Below are 12,047 nucleotides of genomic sequence, written 5' to 3'. Positions count from 1 at the left end.
AACACCCCAGTATACTCCAATGACGTTGAATAATGTTACTTATGTCAACGCTTTGTTCACAGTGAGTAGAGATAAAGGGGATCCTGGTCATCTGTGTTTGTTTTACTTTTCTTTTTAGTGTATCATCCCTATTGATCTGACTAGCCAATTTCTTTTGTTCTTGTAACAATTTGGTTGGATACCCCCGTTTCTCAAATTTGTGTAACAATGTGTCCAGCGTAGTGTCGGATACCACAGGATCTGAAACAATACGTTTCACCCTCAAAAACTGGGAGTATGGAAGGGATTTTATCATGGACCTAGGGTGGTTACTACTGTATGTCAGTAGCGTGTTCCTGTCGGTTGGCTTGGTAAACAATTCTGTCTGTAATTTACCAGCCGACAGGATCACGCGGGTGTCCAAGAATTGCATTTCGACACAGGAGTGCACCAAAGTAAACTGCAGTGCCTTATCGATGCCATTAAGAAATCCATGAAAATCAAAAAGTTGTTGGGCATCACCCGTCCAGATGAGGAAGACGTCGTCTATGTACCGCCACCACCCCCTCACATGTTGGAAGTGGTGGCCAGTGTCGGCTGTTTTCCTTGTTTATCCTGCATAAACTGTAAATACATTCTTAAGGGCAGGTCCTTCACACACCCACAAACTGGTGGGTTAAAGCATTACCTATCAGTTAAAGCATTACCTGACTTGTGATTCCAGTTATGTTGTGTATGTGATTGTTTGTCCATGTAATTTGTTATACGTTGGGGAAACAACAATCGATTTTAAGACACGATTCAATAATCATCGACTCAGTGTTAGGAAAAAACGACTGCATTTACCAGTCTCCAATCATTTTGCCAACCAGAAGCACACTGAGAAAGATCTGAGGTGTTGCATCATCGATTATGTACCGATGCCCAGGAGAGGTGGGAATAGGATTGGCCTATTAAAAAAGAGAGAACTAAAATGGATTTACACGTTAGATTCCCTCCAACCGCATGGTCTTAATGTGGACTACAAGGTTGGGGTTGGTTAGGTGCGTGACTTGCCTTCGTTTCATGCATTTTAATGCCGATTGCTCCAGTGTAAATTATGTGATTTGTGTGTATAAAACATAAATTTTCGTTTATTCTGAAAGTTCTTTTTTTAGAAAATTGTCTGTTCTGGATTCACTTCTTTGTACTTATGGTTATATTTTATTATTCTTACAGATGATGTGTTACCGAGTTTGGGATGAGGATAAACGGTGTGGCATCCATGTCTGCTGTGTGATCGCGGTATCTGGATACCATTGTCCATGCAGAATACGGCTTTTGTACTTTTGTGTCCCTTTGCTCCATAAATTGCTTTTGTTCTTTATATTTTCATTATGTGTGTGGCGGGGTGAGGAGGAGAACCCTCTGAGTGAGGTGGTGATAGGTGGGTCCTTGACCATTGTGGCGGTGCGACCCTGTATCTACATGCAGATGCGCAGCTGCGCTTTGGTCACGATTAGCGGCTTCACCTCCAGTGGTAGGTGTGGCCCTCACTCGAGCCCACTTAGCCACTATGACACTCTGGCATCCTCTTATGCCATTATCATCCTGATGTTTTGTCATACTGGACGCATTTGTTAATATGTGTGTTAACATAACACAATGGGCCGTTGCAGTGTTGTGACGTCATATGATGTGATCAGTACTGGCCGGGAACATGCAGTACACGTCACAAAGACATGCGCAGTGGTGATCCAGGGACGCCGGATCGCACATGTCAGCATGGAGTACAGCCGTCCTTTATCCAGCATCCTCTATACACATCACCTGTACGAGTAAGCACTCATCACTTTATGTAATTGTCTACAGTTGGCACTGATGTTATTATTAATTATGTATTTGTATGGATATTTTATTATGTCTTATATTCTTGGAAATAATTTTTATCTAATTAGGTGTATCACGAGTGGACTATGCTCCATTGTTGGTTTTATTGGTCTTTATATTTATGATGTATCATGTATTTTTGATTTTTCACTAATTATGTTCACTTGACATGTAATTGATTATGGTTAGCTATAACACTATATATGCTCAGAGCTTGGTTTGTACACACTGCTTGAGGAAGGCTCCTGTGTAAGAGCCGAAACGTCGCTACAGCCTTATGGGTAAATAAAGTTTTTTGTATTTTTATTTATTGGAGTGCTGCCCTTTTTTCATCGTTTATATATATATATATATATATATATATATATATATATATAATCAAATAGAAAGGTAGGTCTAAAGGTCCTCTCATATCAAAGCTTATTCAAACATAAATTGTATATGTATGCCGGGCGATATTAGTACTCATATGCCCTTGAAAGCCAAGTAAAAATAATGGTTAAATAAAGATGACAAAATGAGAAAGCTATATCATCAATACATGTAACAATACAAATAACAAGAATCGGGGAAGGAAAAAAAATCAGCGGTACCGGGACTCAAATCATGAACTCGAATCAGAACAAGATAGCTCTAAAGTTGAAAGGATTCAAAGATACTTGGTAATGAAATCGCTTTTAATAAATTAATTCCAAAGATCCCAGGTCTTATTATATTGGTCTAATTTAGCTACTCTTTGAAGTCTCATTTTGTCATATTTGTGTATTATATGCATTTTCTTTAGCCAATCATATATTGAGGGAGGGGTTCTATCTTTCCACAATCTTGGAATTAATGTTTTAGCAGCATTGAGGATATGAAGAGTTAGAGGGTGTCTAATGTTCGAAGTATAGTCTTATAAATAGCCCCAACTCACCTCCCTCTTAACTCGCTAATTGGGCATCTGAACTAAAGACTAATTTTAAAGCTTCTGAAATGAAAGATATTATTTTGAATGCTAGATCTAAATCTGTTTCTCCCAGGATTCAAGAGATGCATTATAAATTGGTCTCTTGTTGGTATAGGACTCCTATACTACTCAATCGTATCCTCCCTGTGGTTTCCCCCATGCGCTGGAGATGTGAAGAGGAACGGGGTACACTCTCACATATTTGGGTACATTGTAAATGTCACAACATTTTGGAAGAATATATCTATGGTTATTGATCATATATTTGATACTGATGTAGAACTTACTCCAAAACCAGTTTTTCTCAATCATTGCAGTTTCTAGCAAGAAACAGAAAAATAGAATCCCCACTCTTATGATCATGGGGGCCCCAGTGGATATATATTATTGATGTATAGATCCTATAGATATGCATTTCCATTTAGTCCAAATTTAGTTGTTCAACTGCGCAGTATATGGAAATGGAATTGACTTGTGAACTTTTCACTAATGTGCAGCTAAAACAATACATGAAAAAATTGTTTATCAGACCTTTAAGTAAATTTGGATGTTGATATCCTCAAATATTCTCTGTTCATTTGCTACTGGATTGAATAGTTGTAATTGAGTAAATGTGAAAATACTATCATGTTAAATACATCATTCTCGGTCCCTTAAATAATGCATATTATAATCAGTCCATTTATTACATTTTAGAATTCTCAATTGAATAGTCGTTATTGACACAGATAGTTCCTTTCCCTTCAACTGAACATTATATTAATCTAAAAGACTAAGTCTTGGCAATTTCTAAAATGTCCTTGAAATCAAAAGAAAAATGGCTTAGGCTACATTTCAAAAGAGAATATTCATCAATTTTTACCAGAAAAGGAATTGACTTTATATTCATTAGGCATTCATTGAAATAATCTTCAATTAAACAGACAATGGATTACTAAATCCTGAAAAGATAAAACTTTAATCTTATGGAACATTAAGTCATTTTGTCTCTATTACTGGCAGAATGTCTCTTTCCTTAAATGCAAAGAAAAGCAGTCATAGACTGTACAAATACCTTCTAAAATGACAAAGCAAGTCACTAACATGTATATTACTTACTTTATTAATCTCATTGTCCTCCTTATTGTTAATCATTTCATTTCTCTACCAGTCAATCGAGAACTTGTTGTACATGACTCAGGAAAGGTTGTAATGATTTGAACAGGACTTCGGTATGCTCCTGGGCACAATTGCAAATTCTTTGACAGATCCATATTTCCCACATGCCATGCATAATACTGGAATCTTATTATCTATCAGAGGGGCATTATGCCCTCTCAGGAATCACATCCAAGTACCAGTGAATAGATCTTTTACGTTCCTTTCGTTCTTATCAGCACAAAGAAGTTAACAAGCTGCCTATTTGAGATATCATTAATATGTTAATTAGAGACAAGTGAATTTTTTTTTTATTCAATTTGCCAAATTTTTGGGGAAAAATTTGGTTCGATCAGAATTTATTTGCGGTGAATTATGTTAAAAACGACTATTTCCTGGTTGAAGAGAGCCTTTATAGTGGTGTAGAACAATGTGCCTTGCAGTAACATGCATAGGAAGTCTGCTTTGGTATTGAAATAATACTTTGAGTCCGCATTACATGGAGATGGCAGGCGTTGCACTTAGAGTCACTGTACACTTTACTTATTTGGGCAGTCACGGGGCCAAAACTGACCACATAACTCAAGTATGAACTCAGCCTTACAGTTCAATGTTAGCGCCAAGAAGAAGGACACTCCTTTTACACCGTCATCAGCTGATTCCGCATAGATGTCTAAATGATGATGTCAGCCAGGCCGAAAGCCAAAATAGTGGACCAGTCATGAAGTGGGGAGGGTGGGAACAGCATAAGAAGTCCATAGAGTGGATCTATGACATAGTGGTGAGGTGGAAGCAGCACGAGGAGACCACAGAGTGGCCCAATGACAGGGTCTGGAGGGGACAGCAGTATGAGGAGGCCACTGAGTGGCACAATGATAAAGTTTGGAGTTGGCAGCATTAGGAGAAGGCCACCGAGTGGCACAATGACAGAGTCTTGAGTTGTCAGCAGTATGAGGAGGCCACCGAGTGGCACAATGACAGAGTCTGGATGTGGCAGCATCAGGAAAAGGCCACTGAGTGGCATGATGACAGAGTCTGGAGTTGGAAGCAGTATAAGGAGGCCACCAAGTGGTACAATGACAGAGTCTGAAGGGGGCAGCATCAGGTAAAGGCCACCGAGTGGCACAATGAAAGAGTGCAGAGTTGGCAGCATCAGGAGAAGGGCACCGAGTGGCACAATGACAAAGTCTGGAGTTGGCAGCATTATGAGGAGGCCACTGAGTGGCACAATGACAGAGTCTGAAGTTGGCAGCATCAGGAAAAGGCCACTGAGTGGTATAATGACAGAGTCTGGAGTTGGCAGCAGTATAAGGAGGCCACCAAGTGGCACAATGACAGAGTCTGGAGGTGGCGTGGCGGCAGCAGCAACACCAGGAGAAGGCTATTGAGTGGCACAATGACAGCATCTGGAGTTGGCAGCATCAGATGGCCACCGAGTGGCACAATGACCGAGTCTGGAGGTGGCAGCAGTATGAGGAGGCCACCGAGCAGAACAATGGCAGAGATTGGAGGTGGCGGCAGCAGCTGCATAATCAGTAGAAGACCACCGAGGGGCACAATGATAGTGTTTGGAGTTGGCAGCATAAGAAAACCACCGAGTGGCACAATCATGGAGTCTGGAGATGGCAGCATCAGGAGAAGGCCACTCATGAATAAGAACATGTCTATTCGAAACGCGTAGACGATCTTACGGGAACACCGAGGCGATGCTGTCACTGTATGGATCTGTGTTATTATGAATAAAGGAACTCACAATGTTGCTAACTTCGATGCTGGATTCATCTCCTTTTTTGTTCAAGTTACGTGGCACAATGATAGAGTCTGGAGGTGGCAGCAGCATGATCAGTCCACCGAGTGGCACAATGCCCGAGTCTGGAGGTGGTGTCAGCAGCAGCATCAGGCGGAGGCCACAGAGTTTCACAATGACCGAGCCTAGAGGTGGTGACAGCAGCAGCATCAGGAGGATACGACAGAGTGGCAAGGTGACAAAGTGTGGATATGGCAGGAGCATCAGGACACCACAGAGTGACAAGGTGACATGGTGTGTAGATGGCAGCAGCATTAGGATACCACAAAGTCGCAAGGTGACATTGTGTAGAGATAGCAGCAGCATCAGGATACCACAGAGTGGCAAGGTGACATAGTGTGGATATGGCAGCACCAGCATCAGGATACCACAGAGTGGCAAGGTTACATAGTGTGGAGATGGCAGCAGCATCAAGATATAACAGAGTGTGAAGGTGACATAGTGTGGTGATGGCAGCAGCAGCATCAGGAGAAGCCCACTGAGTAGCACAATGGCAGAGTCTGGAGGTGGCGGCAGCAGCAGCATCAGGAGAAGGCCACCGAGTGGCACAATGACAGTGTCTGGAGTTGGCAGCATCAGGATATCACAGAGTGGCAAGGTGACATAGTGTGGAGATGGCAGCAGCATCAAGAGACCACAAAGTGACCCAATGACAGAGTAGGGCAGTAGGTGGCAATACCAGTACACGCTGATGAAGGTGGGCGAAAGAACGAGCAATTGGTATCAGATGTGTGGCATCAGTCTGGTGGCAGCATCAGAGTAGTAGCTGAGGCAGGAAGCCAGAACAAACCGGTCTCTTTTTTCAAGGTTTGGATGAGGTGGCATGGATGATCTAATCAGAAGTATCAGGCATTGGTGGGTGGAAATCCTGGCTGATCCATGCCTGATTCATCTTGATAAAGGTCAGTCTCTCCACATTTTGGGTGGACAGGAGAGTACTCCTTGGGGTAACTGTGGCCCATGCACCACTAAACACCCGCTCTGATGCCACACTACGGCCAGGCAGGACAGCATTTCCAGGGCTCTGCTAGTTGTGGCCACAAATCCAATTTGGCTGCCCAGTAATCCAGCGTATCTTGGTGGGTTGGCAGGGTGCTGTCCAAGTATGCCACCTCCTGCTGGTTCAGGTCCTGATCCAGGTCTACCTGCTGCTGCTGCTGGTGAGTAGTTTCTTCACTATGCGGGTGAAGAAAGATACTCATCAGCGAATGTAGACTCAGGCTACTGCTGATAGAGCTGGTACTGCTTTTGCCACCCCACCACTCCCCAGCAGCCATGGCAGTGGAATGTGAGCACAGAGCTCCCCCCCGGTCAGACCTGAGAGAGGATGGATGATGGCGCAGATAAGCACCGGCCATCTGACTGCATATGATGTCTCTGTAGTATTTTAGTTTGTCCTCCCTCTCAGTGGGTGTAAAAAAGGCCCCCATTTTGTAACCTTGATGGTCCTGATGGTTTCCAACATTACTGGCATGACAAGCAGATCCCACCTAAGATGTTTTCTACGCGCCACAGTGGAGGGGGCGCCATAATGGTCTGGGGTGCTTTTTCCTTCAGTGGAACAATGGAGCTTCAGTAAGTGCAGGAGCGTCAAACGGCCGATGGCTATGTCCAGATGTTGCAGAGAGCATTCCTCATGACTGAGGGCCCTCGTCTGTGTGGTAACAGCTGGGTTTTTCAACAGGACAATTCTACAGTACACAATGCCCGCAGGACAAGGGACTTCTTCCAGGAGAATAACATCACTCTTTTGGCCCATCCTGCGTGTTCCCCTGATCTAAACCAATTGAGAACCTTTGGGGATGGATGGCAAGATAGTTTACAAAAATGGACAACAGTTCCAGACAGTAGATGGGCTTCGTGCGGCCGTCTTCACCTCATGCAAACACTTGCATCAAGCATGCTGAAATGAATTTTTGAAGTGATAAACAATAACGATGGAGCTACTCATTACTGAGTTCATGTTTGGAAGTTGGATTTCTGTTTTGGGGGGGTTTAGTTTTTTGTTTTTTTTTGGAGGTGTGGTCCTAAACCTTTGATCAGCTGAAAAACAGCCTTTTTCAGTTTATTCATTGTTTTCATTAAATTGAATGCTCAAAAAATGTTTTCTCTCACTCCCATTTTTTCTTGTTGCATGTTGAAGCTCTACTTGGAACCTTGTTAAGATCCAGCCATGCTAAATATGATTTTTTTTTGCCATTTTTCAATTGGTCTTAAATAGGGATGAGCGAACTCGAACTGTATAGTTCGGGTTCGTACCGAATTTTGGGGTGTCCGTGACACGGACCCGAACCCGGACATTTTCGTAAAAGTCCGGGTTCGGGTTCGGTGTTCGTCGCTTTCTTCGCGCTTTTGTGACGCTTTCTTGGCGCTTTTTGAAAGGCTGCAAAGCAGCCAATCAACAAGCGTCATACTACTTGCCCCAAGAGGCCATCACAGCCATGCCTACTATTGGCATGGCTGTGATTGGCCAGAGCACCATGTGACCCAGCCTCTATTTAAGCTGGAGTCACATAGCGCCGCCCGTCACTCTGCTCTGATTAGCGTAGGGAGAGGTTGCGGCTGCGACAGTAGGGCGAGATTAGGCAGATTAACTCCTCCAAAGGACTTGATTAACTGATCGATCTGCAGCTGTGGATCATTGAGCTGCTGATCCTCAATTGCTCACTGTTTTTAGGCTGCACAGACCGTTTGTCAGTCTCATTTTTCTGGGGTGATCGGCGGCCATTTTGTGTCTTGTGGTGCGCCAGCACAAGCTGCGACCAAGTGCATTTAACCCTCAATGGTGTGGTTGTTTTTTGGCTAAAGCCTACATCAGGGTGAAGCTGTCACACCAAGTGCATTTAACCAGCAATAGTCTGTTCATTTTTTGGCCATATACAAAATCAGGGGCAAGCTGCGCCTGTCACCAAGTGCATTTAACCCTCAATGGTGTGGTTGTTTTTTGGCTAAAGCCTACATCAGGGTGAAGCTGTCACACCAAGTGCATTTAACCAGCAATAGTCTGTTCATTTTTTGGCCATATACAAAATCAGGGGCAAGCTGCGCCTGTCACCAAGTGCATTTAACCCTCAATGGTGTGGTTGTTTTTTGGCTAAAGCCTACATCAGGGTGAAGCTGTCACACCAAGTGCATTTAACCAGCAATAGTCTGTTCATTTTTTGGCCATATACAAAATCAGGGGCAAGCTGCGCCTGTCACCAAGTGCATTTAACCCTCAATGGTGTGGTTGTTTTTTGGCTAAAGCCTACATCAGGGTGAAGCTGTCACACCAAGTGCATTTAACCAGCAATAGTCTGTTCATTTTTTGGCCATATCCCAGTCTAATTCTGTCACTAAATCCATACCGGTCACCCAGCGCCTAAATACTAGGCCTCAAATTTATATCCAGCTAAATCTGTCCCTAGTGCTGTAGCTGGGCGAGTTATTTAGTGTCCGTTCAAGCACATTTCTTGTTCTGGGTTGAAATACAATTCCCAATTTAGCAATTTCATAATTTAGTGGTTCCTGCTATATCAGAGCTCTTTGAAATCTATCCCAAAAAGGGTATATAATATTGAAGGTGCACATAGGGTCATTCAGAGTAACTTCACACACACCCGCTACTGTGTATTTCCAAGTCTAATTCTGTCACTAAATCCATACCGGTGACCCAGCGCCTAAATACTAGGCCTCAAATTTAATTCCCTCTAAATCTCTCGTTACCCACCGCTGTACTGTTGTTGCTGGGCAAGATATTTAGTGTCCGTCAAAGCACATTTTTTGTTCTGGGTTGAAGTACAATTCCCAATTTAGCAATTTCATAATTTAGTGGTTTCTGCTATATCAGAGCTATTTGAAATCTATCCCAAAAAGGGTATATAATATTGAAGGTGCACATAGGGTCATTCAGAATAACTTCACACACACCCGCTACTGTGTATTTCCAAGTCTAATTCTGTCACTAAACCCATACCTGTCACCCAGCGCCTAAATACTAGGCCTCAAATTTAAATCCCTCTAAATCTCTCGTTACCGTTGTCCTGTTGTAGCTGGGAAAGTTATTTAGTGCCCGTCAAAGCACATTTTTTGTTCTGGGTTGAAGTACAATTCCCAATTTAGCAATTTCATAATTTAGTGGTTCCTGCTATATCAGAGCTATTTGAAATCTATCCCAAAAAGGGTATATAATATTGAAGGTGCACATAGGGTCATTCAGAATAACTTCACACACACCCGCTACTGTGTATTTCCAAGTCTAATTCTGTCACTAAATCCATACCGGTGACCCAGCGCCTAAATACTAGGCCTCAAATTTAATTCCCTCTAAATCTCTCGTTACCCACCGCTGTACTGTTGTTGCTGGGCAAGATATTTAGTGTCCGTCAAAGCACATTTTTTGTTCTGGGTTGAAGTACAATTCCCAATTTAGCAATTTCATAATTTAGTGGTTTCTGCTATATCAGAGCTATTTGAAATCTATCCCTAAAAGGGTATATAATATTGAAGGTGCACATAGGGTCATTCAGAATAACTTCACACACACCCGCTACTGTGTATTTCCAAGTCTAATTCTGTCACTAAACCCATACCTGTCACCCAGCGCCTAAATACTAGGCCTCAAATTTATATCCAGCTAAATCTGTCCCTAGTGCTGTAGCTGGGCGAGTTATTTAGTGTCCGTTCAAGCACATTTCTTGTTCTGGGTTGAAATACAATTCCCAATTTAGCAATTTCATAATTTAGTGGTTCCTGCTATATCAGAGCTCTTTGAAATCTATCCCAAAAAGGGTATATAATATTGAAGGTGCACATAGGGTCATTCAGAGTAACTTCACACACACCCGCTACTGTGTATTTCCAAGTCTAATTCTGTCACTAAATCCATACCGGTGACCCAGCGCCTAAATACTAGGCCTCAAATTTAATTCCCTCTAAATCTCTCGTTACCCACCGCTGTACTGTTGTTGCTGGGCAAGATATTTAGTGTCCGTCAAAGCACATTTTTTGTTCTGGGTTGAAGTACAATTCCCAATTTAGCAATTTCATAATTTAGTGGTTTCTGCTATATCAGAGCTATTTGAAATCTATCCCAAAAAGGGTATATAATATTGAAGGTGCACATAGGGTCATTCAGAATAACTTCACACACACCCGCTACTGTGTATTTCCAAGTCTAATTCTGTCACTAAACCCATACCTGTCACCCAGCGCCTAAATACTAGGCCTCAAATTTAAATCCCTCTAAATCTCTCGTTACCGTTGTCCTGTTGTAGCTGGGAAAGTTATTTAGTGCCCGTCAAAGCACATTTTTTGTTCTGGGTTGAAGTACAATTCCCAATTTAGCAATTTCATAATTTAGTGGTTCCTGCTATATCAGAGCTATTTGAAATCTATCCCAAAAAGGGTATATAATATTGAAGGTGCACATAGGGTCATTCAGAATAACTTCACACACACCCGCTACTGTGTATTTCCAAGTCTAATTCTGTCACTAAATCCATACCGGTGACCCAGCGCCTAAATACTAGGCCTCAAATTTAATTCCCTCTAAATCTCTCGTTACCCACCGCTGTACTGTTGTTGCTGGGCAAGATATTTAGTGTCCGTCAAAGCACATTTTTTGTTCTGGGTTGAAGTACAATTCCCAATTTAGCAATTTCATAATTTAGTGGTTTCTGCTATATCAGAGCTATTTGAAATCTATCCCTAAAAGGGTATATAATATTCAAGGTGCACATTGGGTCATTCAGAATAACTTCACACACACACGCTTCTGTGCATTTCCAAGTCTAATTCTGTCACTAAATCCATACCGGTCACCCAGCGCCTAAATACTAGGCCTCAAATTTATATCCCGCTGAATTTGAATACAATACATTGGGCCAAATAATATATTTGTTGTTGTGGTGAACCATAACAATGAGAAAAACATCTAGTAAGGGACGCGGACGTGGACATGGTCGTGGTGGTGTTAGTGGACCCTCTGGTGCTGGGAGAGGACGTGGCCGTTCTGCCACATCCACACGTCCTAGTGTACCAACTACCTCAGGTCCCAGTAGCCGCCAGAATTTACAGCGATATATGGTGGGGCCCAATGCCGTTCTAAGGATGGTAAGGCCTGAGCAGGTACAGGCATTAGTCAATTGGGTGGCCGACAGTGGATCCAGCACGTTCACATTATCTCCCACCCAGTCTTCTGCAGAAAGCGCACAGATGGCGCCTGAAAACCAACCCCATCAGTCTGTCACATCACCCCCATGCATACCAGGGAAACTGTCTCAGCCTCAAGTTATGCAGCAGTCTCTTATGCTGTTTGAAGACTCC

This window comes from Bufo gargarizans, chromosome 3, assembly GCF_014858855.1.
Source record: "Bufo gargarizans isolate SCDJY-AF-19 chromosome 3, ASM1485885v1, whole genome shotgun sequence".
NCBI lineage: Eukaryota > Metazoa > Chordata > Amphibia > Anura > Bufonidae > Bufo > Bufo gargarizans.
Note: the sequence above shows the minus strand (reverse complement) of the source record.